The following is a 19,069-nucleotide window of genomic DNA, read 5'->3' on the forward strand; positions in this document are numbered from 1 at the left end:
ATCAGTGGGGCAGGTATAAGAATGGAGTTAGATTTTAGGTTGTGGGTGACAACAAGCTTGGGTAGGTCACTAAAGGCCTCACAGAGGAGAAGACCTTGGCCTTTAAGGATAAGTTGTAGTTTTTAAGTGGGTGGTTTCCTAAGCTAGAAACCCAAGAGTCATCCTAGAGTCTTCCCATTCCTACATCCCCTATAACTACTTTTAGTCCTTATGGCCTATTGATTCTATCTCCTTAACATCTTTTTTATCTATTTCTTCCTGCCCACCTACATTGCTATTGTTTATGTTGGTACATCTTTCACTTTGAAAATATACAACTCGCCTATTATTTATTTTCTTGCCTATAATCTGGTATTTTTTGAAAATATCTACCATATTACCTGTGGTCTAGATAACTGGTTTTCAAACATTTTGTCTCAAGACTCCTTTACACTCTCAAAAATTATTGAGGACCCCAAAAAGCTTTTGTTTATGTGAGTAATAGAAATATTTACCATATTAGAAATTAACACGGAGAAATTTAAAAATTAAATTAAAAACTTAATGATAGAAAGTAATCTCATTACATGTTAACATGAATAACATGTTTTTATAAAAAATATATTTTACAAAATAAAATAAAATTTGTTGCATAGTATGGCATTGTTTTTATTTTTTTGCAAATCTCTGTAATGTTTGGTTTAGTAGATGACAGATGGATTCACATATATATTTCTACATTCAGTCTGTTGCAATATCACATGTCATGTAGTCTCTGTAAGCCTCCGTTATACGCTCACAAGAAAATGAGAGTGAACAGTATTGTTATGAAAATAGTTTTGACCTTGCAAACCTTCTAAAGTGATCTTGGGGACCCCAGGGTTTCTTTAAGAACTGATGGTATAGATCTTTCCAAATTACAAATCTGATTATGTTTCCTCCCTGCTTAAAATCTTTCAGAAGCTCTCTTTTGCTTATAGAATAAAGTAAATGAAAGAATGGGAGGACTCTAAGATGACTCCTAGGTTTCAGGCTTAGGTAACTAGATAAACAAAATGGAAAATAAGAAAGGAGAAGCATATTTTTCACAGTGATGAAGTTGAAGAATTCAATGTTTTTATTATTATTTATCTTTTTTTTTTTGCTGTTTCCTGAGCTAACATCTGTGCCAGTCTTCCTCTATGTTGTGTGTGGGTCACCGCCACAGTATGGTTACCAATGAGTGGTGTAGGTCCATGCCCAGGAACCCAACCCAGGCCACCGAAGTGGAGTGTGCTGAACTTAACCACTAGGCCACAGGGCCAGCCCAGAATTCAACTTTTTAGTCATGGCTTCTGAGGTGAGTACCAGTTAACTACTCTGCATAACAAACCACTCAAAAAACAGTGGCTTACAACAGTGTTTGTTATGCAACACCAAAGACACAGTCTATGAAAGAAAAAATTGGTAAGCTGGACTTCATTAAAATTAAAAACTTCTGCTCTGCAAAAGACAGTATCAAGAGAATTAGAAGACAAGCGACACACTGAGAGAAAATATTTGCAAAAGACACATTTGATAAGGGACTGCTATCCAAAACATATAAAGAACTCTTACAGCTCAACAATAAGAAAACAATCCAATTACAAAATGGGCCAAAGATCTGAAGAGACCCCTCACCAAAGAAGATATTCAGATAGCAACTAAGCATATGAAAACATGCTCCACGTTATATGTCATCGGGGAAATGCAAATTAAAACAATGAGATACCACTACACATCTATTAGAATGGCTAAAATCCAGAACACAGGCAATACCAAATGTTGGCAAGGATGTAGAGCTATAGGAACTCCCACCCATTGCTGGTGGGAATGAAAAAATGGTACAGCTGCTTTGGAAGACAGTTAGGCAGCTTCTTAAAAAACTAAACATACTCTTCTCATATGGTCCAACAATCATTCGCCTTGGTATTTACCCAAAGTTGTTGAAAACTATGTCTACACAAAAACCTGCACAAGGATGTTTATAGTAGTTTTATTCATAATTGCCAAACCTTGGAGGCAATCAAGATGTCCTTCAGTAGGTAAATGGATAAATCAGCTTCATAATGGTACATCCAGACTGTGGAATATTACACAGTGATAAAAAGAAATGAGCTTTCAAGCCATGAAAAGACATGAAGGAACCTTAAATGCATATTACTAAGTGAAGGAAGCCAATCTGAAAAGGCTTCATACCATATGATTCCAACTATATGACATTCTGGAAAAGGCAAAACTAGAGAGACAATAAAAAGATCAGTTGCTGCCAGGGCTGTGTGTTTGTGTGTTTGTGTGTGTGTGTGATGACTAGGCAGAGCACAGAGAATTTTTAGGGCAGTGAAAATACTTTGTATGATATTATAATGATGGATATATGTCCATATACATTTTTCCAAACCTATAGAATGTGCAACAACAAAGTGAACCCTAAGGTAAAGTATGGACTTTGAATGATTATACATAACGTGTCAATGTAGAGTCATTCTTGGTAACAAATGTTCTGTTTTGGAGAGTGATGTTGATAATGGGGGAGGCTATGCATGTGTAGGGGCAGGGGGATATGGGAAATCTCTATACCTTCCTCTCAATTTTGTTGTAAATCTAAAACTGCTCTAAAAAAATATAGTCTTAAAAAAAAATACCCAGCATTTGTTTATTATTTCTCACAAGACTACAGGTTGACTGGACCAAGCTGGGTTCATCTTGACTAGCTTGCTCATGTTTTTATGGTCAGTCACATTGGCTAGGGCCTGACTAGTATACCTTCTTGTGGGTTACTTGAACATTTTTTAGAAATCCATTTTTAATTTATTAAATGCACTTTTGAGTATTTTACTTTGTATAGTTTTCTTAGTGGTTACTCTAAGTATTACAATATACATACTTAGCTAACCACAGCCTACTAGTGTCACCGTGTTACCACTTCAACTGAAATACTGAAACCTTATTTCCATTTGGGTCTCTTTACCTTCCCCACTTTTGAAATACAATTGTCTTAAGTATTTCCTCTCTACATATTGAACACGCCATCAGATGGTGTCATAGCTTTTGCTTTAACCATCAAATATGGTTTAAGAAATTCTCGAAGAGAAGAATAGTCTATTTTACTTACCCATATTTTTAGCCATTCTGCTATTCTTTTCTTTCTGAAGTTCCAAACCTTCTTCTGTTATCGTATCCTATGTTTGGAGAGCCTTTTAAGCCATTCTTTAAGGGTAGGTCTACTAGTAACAAATTCTCTCAGTTTTCTTTCTTCTGAGAATGTCTTTACTTCCTCTTCATTCCTGAAGGATGGTTTCCCAGATACAGAATTTGTGGTCAACAGTTTTTTTATTTCAGCACTTGAAAAATGTTGTGCCTCTTCCTTCTGGCCTCCATGGTTTCAGATGAGAAATCTGCTGTTATTAGAATTGGTGTTCACCCATAGGCATGCGGTAATGTGTCATTTCTCTCTTGTTACTTTTAAGAGTTTTTCCCTTTGCCTTTAGTTTTCAGAAGTTTAATTATGATGTATCTTGGCATGGGTTTCCTAGAGCTTATACTATTTGGAGTTTCCTCAGCTTCTTGAATCTGTATATTTATGTCTTTTTTGCCAAATTTGGGAAGTTTTCAGCCACTTTTTTCTTTGAATACTTTTTTCAGACCCACAGTTTGGTCTATTTTTTTCCATTGTTCAGATTGAGTAAATTCTATTGATCTGTCCTCAAGTTCACTGATTTTACTCTCTGTCATCTCCAATCTACTACTGAGCCCATCCAGTAAGGTCTTTTTTTTTTGTTAATGTGCTTTCAGCTCTAGAATTTCCATTTGGTTCTTTTTTTTTTTTTTAATAAATTCTATCTGCTGAGATTTTATATTTTTAATTTGTTTTGAGAGATTTTATAATTGCTTATTGAAGTATTTTTTACGATGGCTGCTTTCAAATCCTTCTCAGATAATTCCAACTTCTGATGCATCTCATTTTGGTATCAGTTGGTTACTTTTCTTATCCAAGTTGTGATTTCTCATTTTTTTTTGCAATGATGAGTGGTTTTTGATTGTATCCTGGACACTTTGGATACTATTTTAGGAGACTCTTGATTCTATTTAAATCTTCTCTTTTAGCAGGCAGTCTTCCTGTTTAGGTTTAGTGCTGAGGTTCTGGCCCCTTTTTGAAGAATGTAGTTCCAATGACAATTTAGTTTTCAGAGCCCTTTCAATGCTATTCTGGTCTGCTTTGTTCTTCCTGCTCTGTTTGGGCTCCCACTTGGTCCTTGCTGTTGGCACTTCTGGGGGCAGAAAGTGATTCCTTGGGCCTCCCAGTGTCACTAGGTGGTGAATGGGGGATGCTGGACCTGCAGGATGGGTGAAGGGTCAGAAGACTCCAGCAGTCTCCTGCTGCTGTGTGGAGGACTGGGAGAGCGTTTGCTTGGGTTGCTTTCTGCTACTGAGTAGAGGATTGGGAGGTGTCCTATCTGCTTTTAATGTTCCTCCTCTGTTCTCGCAATATCCTGTACTGGTATTTATAACAATACATATTAATTGTTGACTTTTTTTTCAGGCAGAGACTATGTCCCCAATATTCAACACAATGCCTAACATATTGTAGGCACTCAATAACTGTTTGAGAAATGAATGGATGGTGGAATTTGATATTATGCAAAGGAGGTTGACAACAGGAAGCCATAATAGACTTTTGAAGTGAGTTATGACATGATGAAAGTTGAATTAGGAAGATTATTCCATTATTATGGATATAGTGAGAAATACACTCCTCTACCAGGTTGACAACTACTTTTTTTCTTCCTCTTGGAAGACTTCCATGGTAACTCGGTGTTTTTCATGTACTTAAACACAATTTTATAGTTTGGGCAGTAAAACCCATGTCAATTTGTGCAGGTACTAAATTAATGAAAAGCACTATACTATCATCCAAATCTTCCCAGTGAGAGAACTAAATCTGCAAATAGACAATGACCAGACCACATATGACAATAGACCTCTGACCCAGAAGCCCAGGAAACCAAACCACAACCTCTGCGGCAACTGGCCCAGAATGGTCAGGGTGTGGTCAATGACCGTCAACTTGACTGTTTTTGCCATGTCTTTCAAATCAGGACCAATCAGAGAAAGCCAAATATGCTCTCCAAACTGATCACCTCATAAGCTCTGCTTCTAGGTAGCTCAATTCTGGTTTCCTTATGCCAACAATGCTCAGAGCATATCTGAAGCCTTTCCTTTTTTTATTCACAATAAAGCCTTCCCATTCCTCTGCTTGCCTTTGAGTCTTTGCCAGACACAAGAGATGATGACTAACTCCCTTGATATAGCAAACTCTGAATAAATAGCCTCTGTTTGTTCTCATTTGGGTGATCTTCATTTATTTCCACACCAGTAAATGAAATGGTCCATGGGAGGCTAAACTAGGGTAGATATTGTTGAATATAACAAACATCATCCTGAACAATGGACCCGTCTAGACACCTTGGAAAGCTGCTTTATCTCAGTTGCTTTATATATTTTAGTGGAGTTGGTGGTGAAGAGCTCTAATACATAAATCTTAACTCAGGTGTCATGGTTCCAAATCATTTTTATAGTTGAATAAATCATTGAAAGCATTGTTTTTATTAACCTGTTGTCCAATGTTTCATCTCCTGAAGGCTCTGCCTTTTGGTTTGGCATTAAGTTCTGTTGATTTGTCAATTACTACGTCTCTTAGAATTTTTCTTTCTGCTTACATTGCCACTACCCTTGTCCATGTTTGCAGGATCTCATAAGCAGCAATCATTCAAGTGACCTCTTTGAGCCTCTTTCCACTCCAAATCATCATGTATGCTAAACTTATGCTAATATTCCCCTAACTTCTAACATGTTAGTAATTTCCTCAAGAACTTACTCTGTTTGTAAACTTTAACTGGCATTTGAGCTTTTCATCATATGGTTTCCCTAACTAACCTAGCAACCTTGTGTCCTCCTGCTCTCCTTCACGTTCTGGGCTCCTATCCACACCATGTTAATTCCACTTTTGTGCCTTTGGTCATTCTGTTGCTTCTTCTGGAATGCCTTCTTTCCCCCTTTATATATATCCTTGCTTAACCCATCCTCTAACTGTCACTTTGTCCTTCAGTAGTCTAACCCCTTCTACTAGATCCTTCTATTGTGAACTTGCTTATGCTGTGAACTATGTTTCATTGTAAGGTTCCAGGTTAGAGTTGACCATAAGTGAAGCTGCAGGAGATTTGGCAGGCAGAAGTAAAACCAGCAGCCATTCCGAGACAACTTGGAAAGTTGTCTTTGGTTAGAGGCAGTGAAGACAGATGCCGAGATACCAGCAGGTTCCAGTTTACCTTCATGCTTCCTCACTCCACTTTCAGCTCTCCTTCTTAACTGCCTGCCCTACTGACTAATAGCAGCCCCAGGCCCACCACCAGATGCTTTGCTGTAAGCTCCTAGAAGCAGTAGCCCCAAAGAGTCAACCGTCTTCCATTGAGTTCTACAGCAGCCCCTTTACAGTACTACTCCAGCACTTGGACATCCCTATCTTCTAGATTCAACTATGATTGGAAAGCAGAGTTCTGGAGTCCTTTTTCATGTACCCACCAGCATCTAACACTTTCTGATCTTTTTCTGCTTCACTCTCGCTGAATTCTTATCACTTTTAGGGCCAAAAATCTGATTTTATGTTATCTAACATGCTTCCTTACTCTACATTCATGGAATATATACTAGGTTCTAGATTTTGATATTTTAAGGGAAGCTAATTTTTTTTTTAATTCAAAATACCCTTTCACTTTTGTGCACCTTACTAGCGCAACTGAGAGCCAGGACTATGCCATAGATTTACAAAAATCCACTTATGACCTCAAAAACCAAGAATTTGACTCTGTTTTCATTCTGTATCTGCTCTAGCCCAAGGGCAGTTCATATAGAAAGCTATTGCTGCTGCCTCAATGTTGAAGGCAGAGTGCTGGAAAACTGGTTATAGGACCTTGGTTTAAGGTTGGAAACCTTGGTTTAATATCTCCAAATGTTATCTTGATACGTAGGAATAAAATTCAAAACTTCACATGGAATGAATGGATTGTATATCCTTTCAGTAATGCTGTTTTTTGCAACTAGGCTTTTGATAAAAATTGGTCAGTAGCCAATTTGAGGTGGCATTTTCTGGCAAGGAACTGAAGTTCCTGTATTCTGCGTTTTTGATGAAGAGCAGATCTATGTACTTAGAAATCAACTTAAAAAAAAAAAAAGAACAGAGGTAGGTTTGAAATTCTCTTGCAAAAATGAGAAAATCTAACCAGGTTTCTTGCCTGAATAGATGATCACCATAATCTTTGTCTTCTAAGAAAAAAGGCATTTTTTTGAGAAAAAGGAATATTCTACTTTCTGTATCTTTCATCATTTTCTTTCTATAGAGAAAGAAAGATTGCTGCAGATGACTGTTCTGACCTCCGACTCATACAGGCTTTAAATCTCTCAATATCTCAGACTCTTGAAACCACTTTTTAATTGAAACTGGGAGTAACATTGGGTGTGCTTGGAAAGCACGATGTCCCGCTCTCCACGAACATGTAGTTAGGTCAGTCATTAACCAGAGAGCAGAGCTTTGAGAGCCTTGGGAAATGAAGAAAAAACATTAACATTCAGTCTTGATTTCTGCAGAACTGTTTTCTAAGAAAAATCTTGGCTCTTGTATTCCTCTGTGCAAAGAGGGCCCATCAAACAGATAGTGGTGATAGTTGTACAACATTGTATATGTAAGTAATGCTACTGAATTGTATACTTAATAATGGTTAAAATGGCAAATTTTATGTTATATGTATTTTACCACCAAAAAATTTCTATGAAAAAGAGGGCTCATCCCCTCTTACAAGTCTGGGATAAGCTTAAGAAGGTCAATAGATTGGTGATTTATCTACAGAAGAAAGAAGCAAGAAAAAATATGACTTATATGAAGTTTCTGGAAAAGGATTCTGCGTTACTTTTTTATGAGACTGATTTTTAGGTTACTAACTTGGAGAGACAGACTGAATTTCTTTTCTTCATTTCCATTTTCAAGACCCTGATGTTTATAGAATTTATTCCCTTATTTATTCATTCTTTTCTCCTTAGCAAGTGCTATCTCTAAGAATATAGGAAATTATTTATTTTATTTTTGGAAAGGATATAATCATTTAAAAAGTAACTTACCTAAAAAGATTATAACATGAAAAATATAAAATCAACAATACATTTGTCTTTACGGTTTTGAATATGCTGAACTGTCATAATTTGAGATTTACAAAGGGAAGATTCTTTCTCTCTCTTTTTTAGTATGGAAGTTTTGGGATATGTTCCTACTGATTTTTCTAGACATTCACAGTATTTGATTCCTTCCACTTCTATTTTCTTTTTTGTAGAGGAAGATTTGCCCTAAGCTAACATCTGTTGCCAATCTTCCTCCTTTTTTCTTCTTTCTCTCCCCAAAGCCCCAGTACATAGTTGTGTATAGTTATAAGTTCTTCTGGATCTTCTATGTGAGCCACCGCCACAGCATGGCTACTGACAGACAAGTAGTGTGGTTCTGTGCCTGGGAGCTGAACCTGGGCTGCCGAAGTGGAGTGCACCAAACTTTAACCACCAGGCCACCAGGGCTGGCTCCTTCCTTTTCTATTTTTATTAAGCAATTATTTTTATAACCTGGAGACAAACTGCCTTTACTTACATCACACAGGTATTTTTATAATGAATGAAAAATCACACATATGACAGAGCTTTAGGACATATTATCATATTATGTCTGCAGACTTAAACTTTACCTCGAAGTAATGTCTCAATTGCTCCTTGATAGCTGGATGTGAAATGCATAATTTTGATATGATTAAAAACAGACATTTTGATTATTTAGAGATCCTCCAACTATTGAGTCTTATAAAAACAATTCTATCTTGGTTTATAGAAATTGAAATAATTCTACTGGTATTTTTAGCTGGATTTAAATGTGAAGGTTTGAGACTGGCGGACAATGTCTTTGGAAGATCTTGATTCTGCCAATTCTATAATATTGTCAAAACAGATAAAACAAAGTGGAAAGACAATTTCCTGTAGCTACAATGATAAAATTATCTGTAAATATAAATGAGAACTGGGTGCTCAAACTATTTGAGTTCATATAATTCAGATACCGGAACCATCACTATTTTTTCTCCATGAATAAACAGCATGTTTTATTATTGTTTCTCTTGCCCAAATTATCTAGGCTATTTTTAATTTTCCACTTGAATCTTCTAGGGTAGACATGGTCATATAGGCGGTACAGATACACACAGCCAGCTGAATATTCAAGCTTTATTCTATTGCCAAGATGTGATTTATAACAAACCTGCTGATATGATACATTCTCTGCAGAAATCACTCTGTGGTAAACTAGGTTTTTTGGCCACAGCAGTATCCCCTGCTAAGAGCTAAATAAGCCATAGTATTGAGAAGCCAGGCTGGAATTTAGCTGTTTAATTGTTTTCATGTGTTTGCATTAGAATGGGTATGAACCCTAACCAGTCAGCTGTACAAAGGTTGGAGTTGGAATCAAGGCCTTGTTCTCACAGAGCTGAAGCTAAAATGCCCCCTTAGTAGCCTCACTTAGCAGTCTCTGTTTCTCAGGGAAATAAATTCTATTGCATTTGAAGAAAAGCAAAGTTATTTTAAGAAAAGACCCTCTCTCTAGTCCAGTTATACTTCCACTTCTTCCTCTTTTCTCTTGGTATTTCTTGGAACTCTGCAATAACCCAAGTAAATAAAGCTAAACCTTTACTACCAAAAAATAGCTTCCAGACCACTCATGTATCATGCACTTATATTCTTGCACAGGTTCCCCAAATCCACTTTCTGAGGTAGGTATATTATACCATACACTACTTTTTAAACAGCTTTATTAAGTTGTAATTGTTATACAAAGAACTGCACATATTTAATTCATACAATTTGATGGGTTTGAACACACCCGAACACCTGTGAAACCATCACTACAATCAAGGTAACAAAGGCTCAGAGAGAAGGAATTTGCTAAAGATCTCAGAGATAATGTGTGAGCCGGTAGGGATTTGAACACCGGTCTTTCTGACTCCAAAATCCATACTCTTTCCAGTTCAAGTCAGCCAAGTTATATTTTCACCTGGACTGATGTTTGTGTGTTGGCATAGGACTTGCTAGAGATGTTAGCACGGAAGACCTGTAGGTATGGGACCTATTTTCTCCACCAAAAATTAAGACATATAAACATACTTATGAGACATGACAATTGGAAATGGAGTATCCAAAAAATCCAGAGTATGTTCAATTCCAGAAAAGGTCACTTTACTCAGAGACAGAGACAAGAGATATTTACACTGATTGTGTCTGTTCCCCAGTTGTAAAGGCAAATGGGGTGTTGCGTAGATGGTAGAAGTGGGTTAAGAAGGCCTGCTTCCTCAAACTGCCACAGAAACACAAATCGCACTTTGTATTGTTACTGGTACCGGTCAGCTCGGTGCGGTGGGGTCCCAGGTTCTTGGTCCACAGACACAAAGGAATTTGAGAGTGGACACACAGCAGAAGTTTTAACAGAGGAGGACTTATTAGCAAAGCAAAAGTACACCTCAAGGGGAGGGGCAGGCAGGCTCGAGGGGGAGCAACTGCACCAAAGTTGTGGTGGATGGTGATTTTGGAATGTCGGGTCTGGGGGAGCGGGTGAGGGTCTTGGAAGGTGGGCCAATCAGGGCATTGTCTCCACCCTCACATCGGGAGGGGGAGATTTTTTCCTTACGTAGGCATCTCCGGATCTGTCACAGCAGTGACCCCCCCGCAGGGGGGCGGTCAAAACTGCAATGCAAATGAGGGTATAATAAGGCTTGGGGCTACTCTTGGTCAGGGTCGGGGGGACTGCTGCATGTCCGAAGAGCTGCTGCCTGGCAATTAGGATGCTGCACCTGGTGGAGTGACCTTGCTCCCAGCTCATATCTAGCTTCCTGCCTATCTCATTTCCCCCTCAAGAGGTCTCGAGACCCTGAAATCCTTCAGGAGAATGGGACATGGAGCCTCTTCTTTAGCCACTTCCTGCTGAAAGGGGGCGATGTGCCAGGGTCTCAAGTATCCTCTTGTTCTCTGTCTGGGAGCAGGGTGGACCTAGAATTGGGTCTCCACTGTAGATGGGGCTCTGTCCTGGGTATCTTGGTGAAATCTTTGAGCAGCTGCATCCAGGGGCGAATAGAGGTCTCCTGGAAAGGCATGTTGTGGGAGAGAGGTGTATTTTATTGTGGGGAAAGTAGCTGGCTGAACGAACATTTGGAACTTTATGGCCTCTATGAGGGAAGAAGTAAACTTAGTTAAGACGTTTAAAAGACCAGGTCCAAAAATAAGCAGGAGTAGAATGCAAAGTAATGGTCATATGAGAGGGAGAAACCAGGAGAGTGATGGTAGGGCACCTCTGATCGCTAACCATATCTGATTGGGGTCTGGTCCCTGATTATAGCGATGGAGCCAGGCTGCCTCTTCATAGATTGCTCGGATGTTGATTTCAACCTGTACTGAGTTATTGACATAAGTGCAGCAGGTTTTGTTAATCACTGCGTAGATGCCTCCCTGTTCAGCGAGGAGGTAATCTAATGCCCGTCTATTATCCATGACAACATTTGCTAAGGAGTCTAGGGAAGTCTCGATGTTTTGCAGGGTTTGTCCTGTCTTTATAACCAGGTTTTCAAAGGCCCGTGTGAGGTTTTTTATAGTTGACTCATGGTACATAAATCCGCCCCATGGAGCTGCCAAACCCAAGGCAGCTCCAACTCCTGCCAGAGGTAGTCCAATTGCTCGTCCGGGTCTGGGTTTAGTATTGTGGATAGTTATACCTAGTCCTCGAGGACTTAGCTGGCCCAAGGTGCACTGTTGCCTGAATTGGGCATTATCTATGCAAGGGTATGCCAGTGCTTGGTCCTGGGAGCTGGAAAGTAGGGCTGGGGCTGTTGGCGTGGGGCAACATGTTTTGACGGGGGCCACAGAAGAACAGGTATCTGGCAGGAGCACAGGCCTGGCGCGGGGTTGAGGAATCAAACCAGGTACTCATGGAGGACGCCCAAGGAGGGGTGCCCTAACATTGAGGGGAGAGAAGTCCTCCTATGTAACCTGAGTTTAGGGGCTGTGAATGTGAAGCCACCTGCAAGGTCTTTTCCGTCACATAGTAGACTCACCACCCATCTGGGAAGCTTTCCTGCCAGATGGTACATCTGTCCTGGGGCAGCATATGTTGGTTTCCATTGTTATATAGATGGGAGGCAGGACACAAATGGGTGGTATTCGGTAGGCAGGGCTTAGAGGTGTGGAAGGTTAGCGGAAAGATAGTGGGCGGGGCTCGGAAGCCATAGAGATGGAAAGTGAGATTGTAGCAACGGCTTGACTCCTGGCAGGTACAACAAGGAGACGAAGTGTTTCGGCAGTCGAGCTGAAGGGCTGCGCTTTTGGATGAGTAATTGTATTGGGGGGTAAAGTCAGTACATGGGAAGTTTTGGGATGTTTCCTTCAACTGTACTGCTAGTGGGGGTGGATTGTCAAGGACAGAGGTTAGGTTAAGTGTTAGATTAGACCCAAAGGGAGTGAATAGGGGTCCTGGTCCCCCAACCTGTGGATGTGGGTGACAGCAGTGGGAAAGGCCATCCCCTGAGGCAATGATCCTGGAGACGTTTACAAGGGAGTTTTCTTCCCATAAACCCCAAACAACGGGAGCCAGAACCAGTAGAATTATTAGCTGCTTCATCCTGTCTATGGTATGTCTAATTAGCTGGACTAAAGCTTTCAGTTACAGAGGTGCCAGGGAGAGCACAGGAAGAGGTGCCGTTTAGAGTGGCCCAGGTGCAGACCCCGGGAGGGACCTCGCTAGGGAGGTTTGGTCCCGGGTTACTGGCAGTAGAAATGTAGGAACAGTCCTACTGAAAGCATGAGAAGAATACTGAAGAGGAAGAGGCCCCCAATTAGTAGGTCTCCCGCTGAATACTCATCTGGTAGGTGGTTTCTTGGTGAAGAGCTGTTTGAGTCCATCAGTTACCGTCGTGTCTACAGAACAAGTCTAGCTGGGAGGAGGGTGTTGTAGTTTAGGCTGCCATTGAGGGGCCAGAATTCCCCATCTCCCAGTGAGTACTGCGGCCAAACCCTGTTACAGAAAAAAATGCACTCTTTTTTTCTTAAGTCTGTCGGTGGGGAGAGACTTTCATTTTGCCAGGAGATGACCCAGGGGTGACCCGGCCGGGATAGAGGGTTGGTTCCCCAGCTGGTCATGAGTCCTTTACCTGTGGGAGAAGGAGGGGAGTAATCTGCTTGAACCTTTCTGGACTGGGGCGTGTGAGTTTTCCGGGCTGCCAGAGTCTAGCGTCCTAGTCTCCTCGCCCAAGGCTACTGCTCTGCCAGGCGCCCGGAGCGTCCCCCGGTGCCTGCGCAGTAACCCTGGGACTTGAGCCCAGGGCATCTTGGTCCGACCAAGGTGTGGGGGTGCGTGCCCATTAAGAATAGCCTCCCCGGGGTGCCTGACGTCTCGGAGTCCCCTTCATCCGACCCTCCGTTGGGCCCTGGGAGGGTGCGGAGCGCTGTCCAGCAGTCCAGAGCTTGTGGCCCCTGATGGGTGCCCCCGTCCCCGGTGGGTCCCCTGGGACCTCATTTCCTCGTGGTTTAAGGCCCGGCTCATGTGCCAGTCGGTCTCCTCTGTTGCCCTTGTGAGGATCTGGTGGACACAAAGCGTGGCTAGACTTGGTGGTCCTTGGTCCTTCTCCTTCAGGACAGACCTACGTGTCCATAAATATCATTTGACAAGAAGAGTTTTGGTAGACAGACAACTCGGGGGGGTTACAAACGACTGGCCACTGGTGATGTACACAACATAACACTGGGAAAGATGTCTGACTAGAATCGTCAAGAGGGTGAATTCCCCAACTGTGGGGTCTTTGACCTGCCAGAGCCAGGGGCATCCCCTGGGCCTCATCAGATACCCTTGACACACAATGCAACCCTTGTCCCTGTCAGACAAACAGGCTCTGCGACACAGGGCAAGGAGTAGATTAGGGCCCAAGAGACCCCAGAAATAGACACCAAAGAAAGTATGATTCCAGATGTAAAACATGGGATCAGGTGGCTGGTGATGAGACATGGTTTCTAGCAGACAGAAGCAGAAAGAGGCCTGAGGCCAGGTGATCTGTGATGCACTGCCCTTGCCTCAGGTATAAGAAGACCAACAGAGAAAGACAATACAAGTACGTGGACGGACAGGACATTAGGTTCAGACAAAGGACATCAGACTGTTGATGAGGTATAATTTCCCTCAAGGCCGAGAGGGCCGAGGGAAGACACTTACTTGACGGATTGTAGAAAAGGTCACCTGTCGATGTCCTTGGCCTCCTCGTGTTTGTCAAGTCCTCTGTCTTCTGCAAGCCTCCTTGCTGGCTCACCAAGAAAGTATGTTACCGGCACTGATCAGCTCGGTGCCGCGGGGTCCCAGGTTCTTGGTCCACAGACACAAAAGAATTTGAGAGTGGACACACAGCAGAAGTTTTAACAGAGGAGGATTTATTAACAAAGTGAAAGTACACCCCCAAGGGGAGGGGCGGGCATGCTCTAGGGGAGCTACTGCACCAAAGCTGTGGTGGTAAGTGATTTTGGAAAGTTGGTCCGGCGGTGGGTGAGGGTCTTGGAACGTGTGCTAATCCGGGCATTGTCTCCACCCTCAGGTCGGGCGGGGGAGATTCTTTTCCTTACATAGGCATCTCCAGAACTGTCATGGCGGTGATCTCCCGCGGGGCGGGGACGGGGCCAAACCTCAATGCAAAGGAGGGTATAATGAGGCTTGGGGTTACCCTGGGTCAGGGTCGGGGAAGTGCTGCATGTCCGAAGAGCCGCTGCCCGGCAATTAGGATCCTGCGCCTGGTGGAGTGACCTTGCTCCCAGATCATATCTAGCTTCCTGCGTATCTCAGTATGATGGATGGGTCCCTCTTTCTAGGGGATACAATATCATTTTATTAATACCTCTGTAAAGCAGGAGTGAGTTATATACATGTGTATATATGGCATTAGATGTATTAAACTACTTATTAAATTTTTTTTCATGCATTTGTCTTTCTCCTAATTATGTGTTTATGGCAATGACACACTGACATTTGGAGGTGTTGGAATTACTGAAAACATAATCTTTCTTAAGTTTCCAGCACGTCAACATACCACGCAAGGGAATAAAATTAAATTGAAAAGAGTATTGATTCCTTTCCAATAATAAAAATAATAATTTTCAGTAGAAGATTTGGTCGATGTAAAAAATGTTTATAAAAAAATAAAAATGTCTTTTAACCCCACCAACCAGATATGACTATTGCTTTTTTTTTTTTGGTGAGGAAGACCAGCCCTGAGCTAACATCTGATGCCAATCCTCCTCTTTTTGCTGAGGAAGATTGGCCCTGGGCTAACATCCGTGCCCATCTTCCTCTACTTTATATGGGATGCCGCCATGGCATGGCTTGACAAGCGGTGCGTGGGTGCGCGCCCAGGATCCGAACCTGTGAACCCGGGGCTGTCAAAGCGGAATGTGAGCACTTAACCACTGTGCCACCGGGCTGCCCGACTATTACTTTTATCTGCCGTACTGATAAAGTTATTTAAAAGAAAGCTTTATATAAGTTGCTATGTATGAAGGAGTAAAGAAATAAATGTTTGATATTTTATACCACTCATTGTAGAGGAATTAGGTGCACAATAGTAACACATTCTAGTATTTCACTGAAGAAAAATAACAAAACAATTGTATTTATAAGTAGACATTTTTAAGAAAAAAGAAGCATGGATTCCTTTTAAAATATACACTGAAAACCTAATTTCACATAGCAATCAGGATTATGGATCCACAATTTTGAAGTCATGGGGAAAAAAAGACAAAATCACAGTTACCTAGTGTTAAATGGCAGCCCTTTGTTCCAACCCCCCTGGGAACCTGTTCCAGTGGCTGATGGTTTGTCTTACTTCTTGCTTAAAAATAGCTAGAGAAAGAAACCATATGGAACAAAATCTAAAAGTATTATTATGCATCAGATTTTATTTTTGAAAAATGGTTGCAAAATAATTCCCGTGCCGCGTGCGTGTTTAGAACCTTGCCACTCACCCGTAAAGAGAGGGAGTCTAATTCACTCCCTGGCCTTGAATTTGGGTGGGATTGTAATTTCTTCACAAACAGAACACAGTTGAGGTGAATTTGCATGACATAGGACAGTAGGTAAGAACAGATGATAAGCTTCTATTTGGTTCTCTAGCAATGATTGCTCTGGAGGAAGTCAGATCGTGTAAGTTGACCAACTCCCCTGATACTGCTGTGCTGTGAGGAAGCCCAAATTAGCCCACATGGAGAAAGCACATAAAGAAACATTGAATCTACAGCTCCAGCTCCTCATTGTTCCGGTCCAGCTACTGTTATGATTACAAATGAGTGACTGAGCCAGAACCATTAGCTGAGCCCTTTCTGAATTCCTCACCTAAAGAAATCAGGAAAAATAATAAAATGATTGCTGTTGTTTTAAGCAACTCCATTTTGCGGTGATTTATCATGTAGCAATAGATAATTGGAGCAGAATTTGTTGCAGAAATGGAGTGCTGACATGACAAAAACCTAATGTGGACAGAATCGTTCAGGAAGAGACTGTTAGTGAAATCCTGAAGCACCTAGGGAGGATGTTAGTGAAAGCTGGAAGGAAGTCAAGGAGAGTGTTAGCAGAAGCCTAGAAGGTCTCAAGAAGGCTGTCTGTGAGGCCTTAAAGCAGAGTGAGGAAAACATAGTTGGAAGTTGGAGAAAAGGGAACCTTCATTATGCAGTGGCAGGAAGTTTAGCAAAATTCTTGCCTGTGTGAATGTGGAACATAGACTGTGTGCCTAATGAACTCAATGATCTGGCTTCTTCTTGCTGCCCATAATAAAATGAAAGACGAGAGTGATGAACTAAAGAACAAATTATTTAGCTTTGAATGGAATTCATAGAAAATGCAAAGGATTCAGAGCAGTCTTTTCAGATAGCAAATTGTTCTCAAATTTAAAAAGGGCTTTAGGACAAAGATCTAAGGGATAGATAGGGCTAGAATATTCTCGGTAAGACCTCACAAAGTTCCAAGACATCATATAACACATGTAATACATGAGAGTCGCTGGGCCAGAACCACCCAGATGAGCCTTCCCTAAATCCTTGGCCCATAGAAACCTTGGGAAATAATACAGTGATTGTTGTTTTAAGCCGCTCCAATTTGGAGTGATTTTTTGGTAGAAATAGGTAAGTAGAATATATTCAAAAGACAAGAATAACATCTAAAGTCATAAGTATTCATTTTTAATTTTAAAAATGATTTTACCAGCAGGTAAGTGGTAGTGGGTTAAACACTATTGAGATATGTGACTATTAAATAAATGTAACATCTTATTTTATTTCAGAAGTAAAAAATTAAAACAGAAATAAAAACCTCCTACTTAAAGATTAAACCATATTTTATTTAAATTTTGAATCATACATATGTTCCTTTCTTTATTAAATCATTAAAAGAGAGTGGAAATATTTTTATACTGGGGAATTTGGTTTTCAAAACTATGGGTGTTGCAATATATGACACCCCTTTTCATAAAGATGAGTGTTACAGACAGGGGGCCCATAAAAGATCATTGTAATTAAGCACTTAATTTTCACCCAGAAGTGAAAGTTTCCATATATAAGTAAAGTTTCTCACCATGTGAGCTTTTACAGTGACTTGTTGAGAAAACCAACTATAACTTTCTTTTACATAAAATGAAAAATGAAAGGTGACTGACACTTTGCCTTGAATCAATGATAGATACAGTTTGATTTAAACATAGCAATTTAAATAAACTCTACTGATGAAATTCATTTGGTGTGTATAGTTGAACTGCTTTGCAAAGGGGTAATATTGTAGGACAGGGTTATATGCCAGATCTTCTATAGGCTTCTTCTTCACCATTTTTTTTTCTCCGCTCTCCTTGTCCTCTTCCCTCTCCTCCTCTTCCTTTTCCTTTCCTCCTCCTCCTCTTTCTTTTCCTTCCTCCTCCCGTGGTTTTAAAAGATAGTTTTCTTTATGATAGGGCAAAATATTGTTTCTCTTTTCTTTGACTGATCTCTTTATCATTTGTATCTATACAACGTGTTTAGCCTAGTTGCTAGCTATGTTTAAGAAGAAAACCTTACATTCTGTTAAAAATGGATGACCTAGGTAATTATTCCTGACTTCTCACATTTTATTGCGGGAAATAGGCACGTATTGAGCTTATCACAGTATTCTCAGATACATTTAAGTCATACGAATAATGTGCTTGAGATCACAGACTAGAGAGTGATTAATATTTTGGGGGTGAAAGTGGGATTTCGGCAGTGGTGTGCTGGAGTCTGCTTGCACAGATTTGGGGATGATTTTATGGAAGAGGTGTCTTTTGAACATAGTTTTAAAAGATAAATAGAAGGGTTTTTTGCCAGTTGAAAGGTAGCATGGGCTGGGGAAGGGCAGTCTAGGTAATAATCATGGCTACCATTTACTGGTGCTAACTATGGTCCAGGTACTGTGCGAATTAAGCACTTACAAACACTATCATAGTTCATCCTCAAAACAGTCCTGTGATAAAGATATTACCAACTCCATTGTACATGGAAAATGGAGGCTCTGGGATTCGAAATCATGTCCATTATTTGAAAGGTTTACCACTTACTTTACTGCCTCTTAAACAAATAAGTGCAAGTGGGGAAGTTTGGGGCAGCAGACTAAGTTTAACAAAACACATTATCACCATAGCCCCGTATTTTCTAAAGTTATGTATAGATTTTTCTGACTGGAGCAAACTTACTCTCCGGGCAAACTCATTGATGAATCCTCTGTTTTATAGAATCATATGGCCCTTCAGGATATTTTGTAGTTTATTCAGAAGATTAAATTCCAGGATAGCAGTGAGTGATAAGTTTGAAAAAGCTGACACGTAAAGTCAGTTGGAGTTGTGACCTGCTCAGTGTTTTGGATGGGCAAAGTTGGGTGGCCTACAAAGAAGGGGATAGAGTTAGACAAAGTTAACTAAAAAGC

General features: G+C 40.7%; 1 pseudogene; it reads right to left on the reverse strand.

Annotated features, from left to right (window-relative positions):
• Positions 1-11,376: 11,376 nt before the first annotated feature.
• LOC147915856 (endogenous retrovirus group V member 1 Env polyprotein pseudogene) lies at positions 11,377-13,444 on the reverse strand (annotated as a pseudogene).
• Positions 13,445-19,069: the final 5,625 nt, after the last annotated feature.

This window comes from Ceratotherium simum, chromosome 12, assembly GCF_057802395.1.
Source record: "Ceratotherium simum simum isolate JZ-2026a chromosome 12, ASM5780239v1, whole genome shotgun sequence".
NCBI lineage: Eukaryota > Metazoa > Chordata > Mammalia > Perissodactyla > Rhinocerotidae > Ceratotherium > Ceratotherium simum.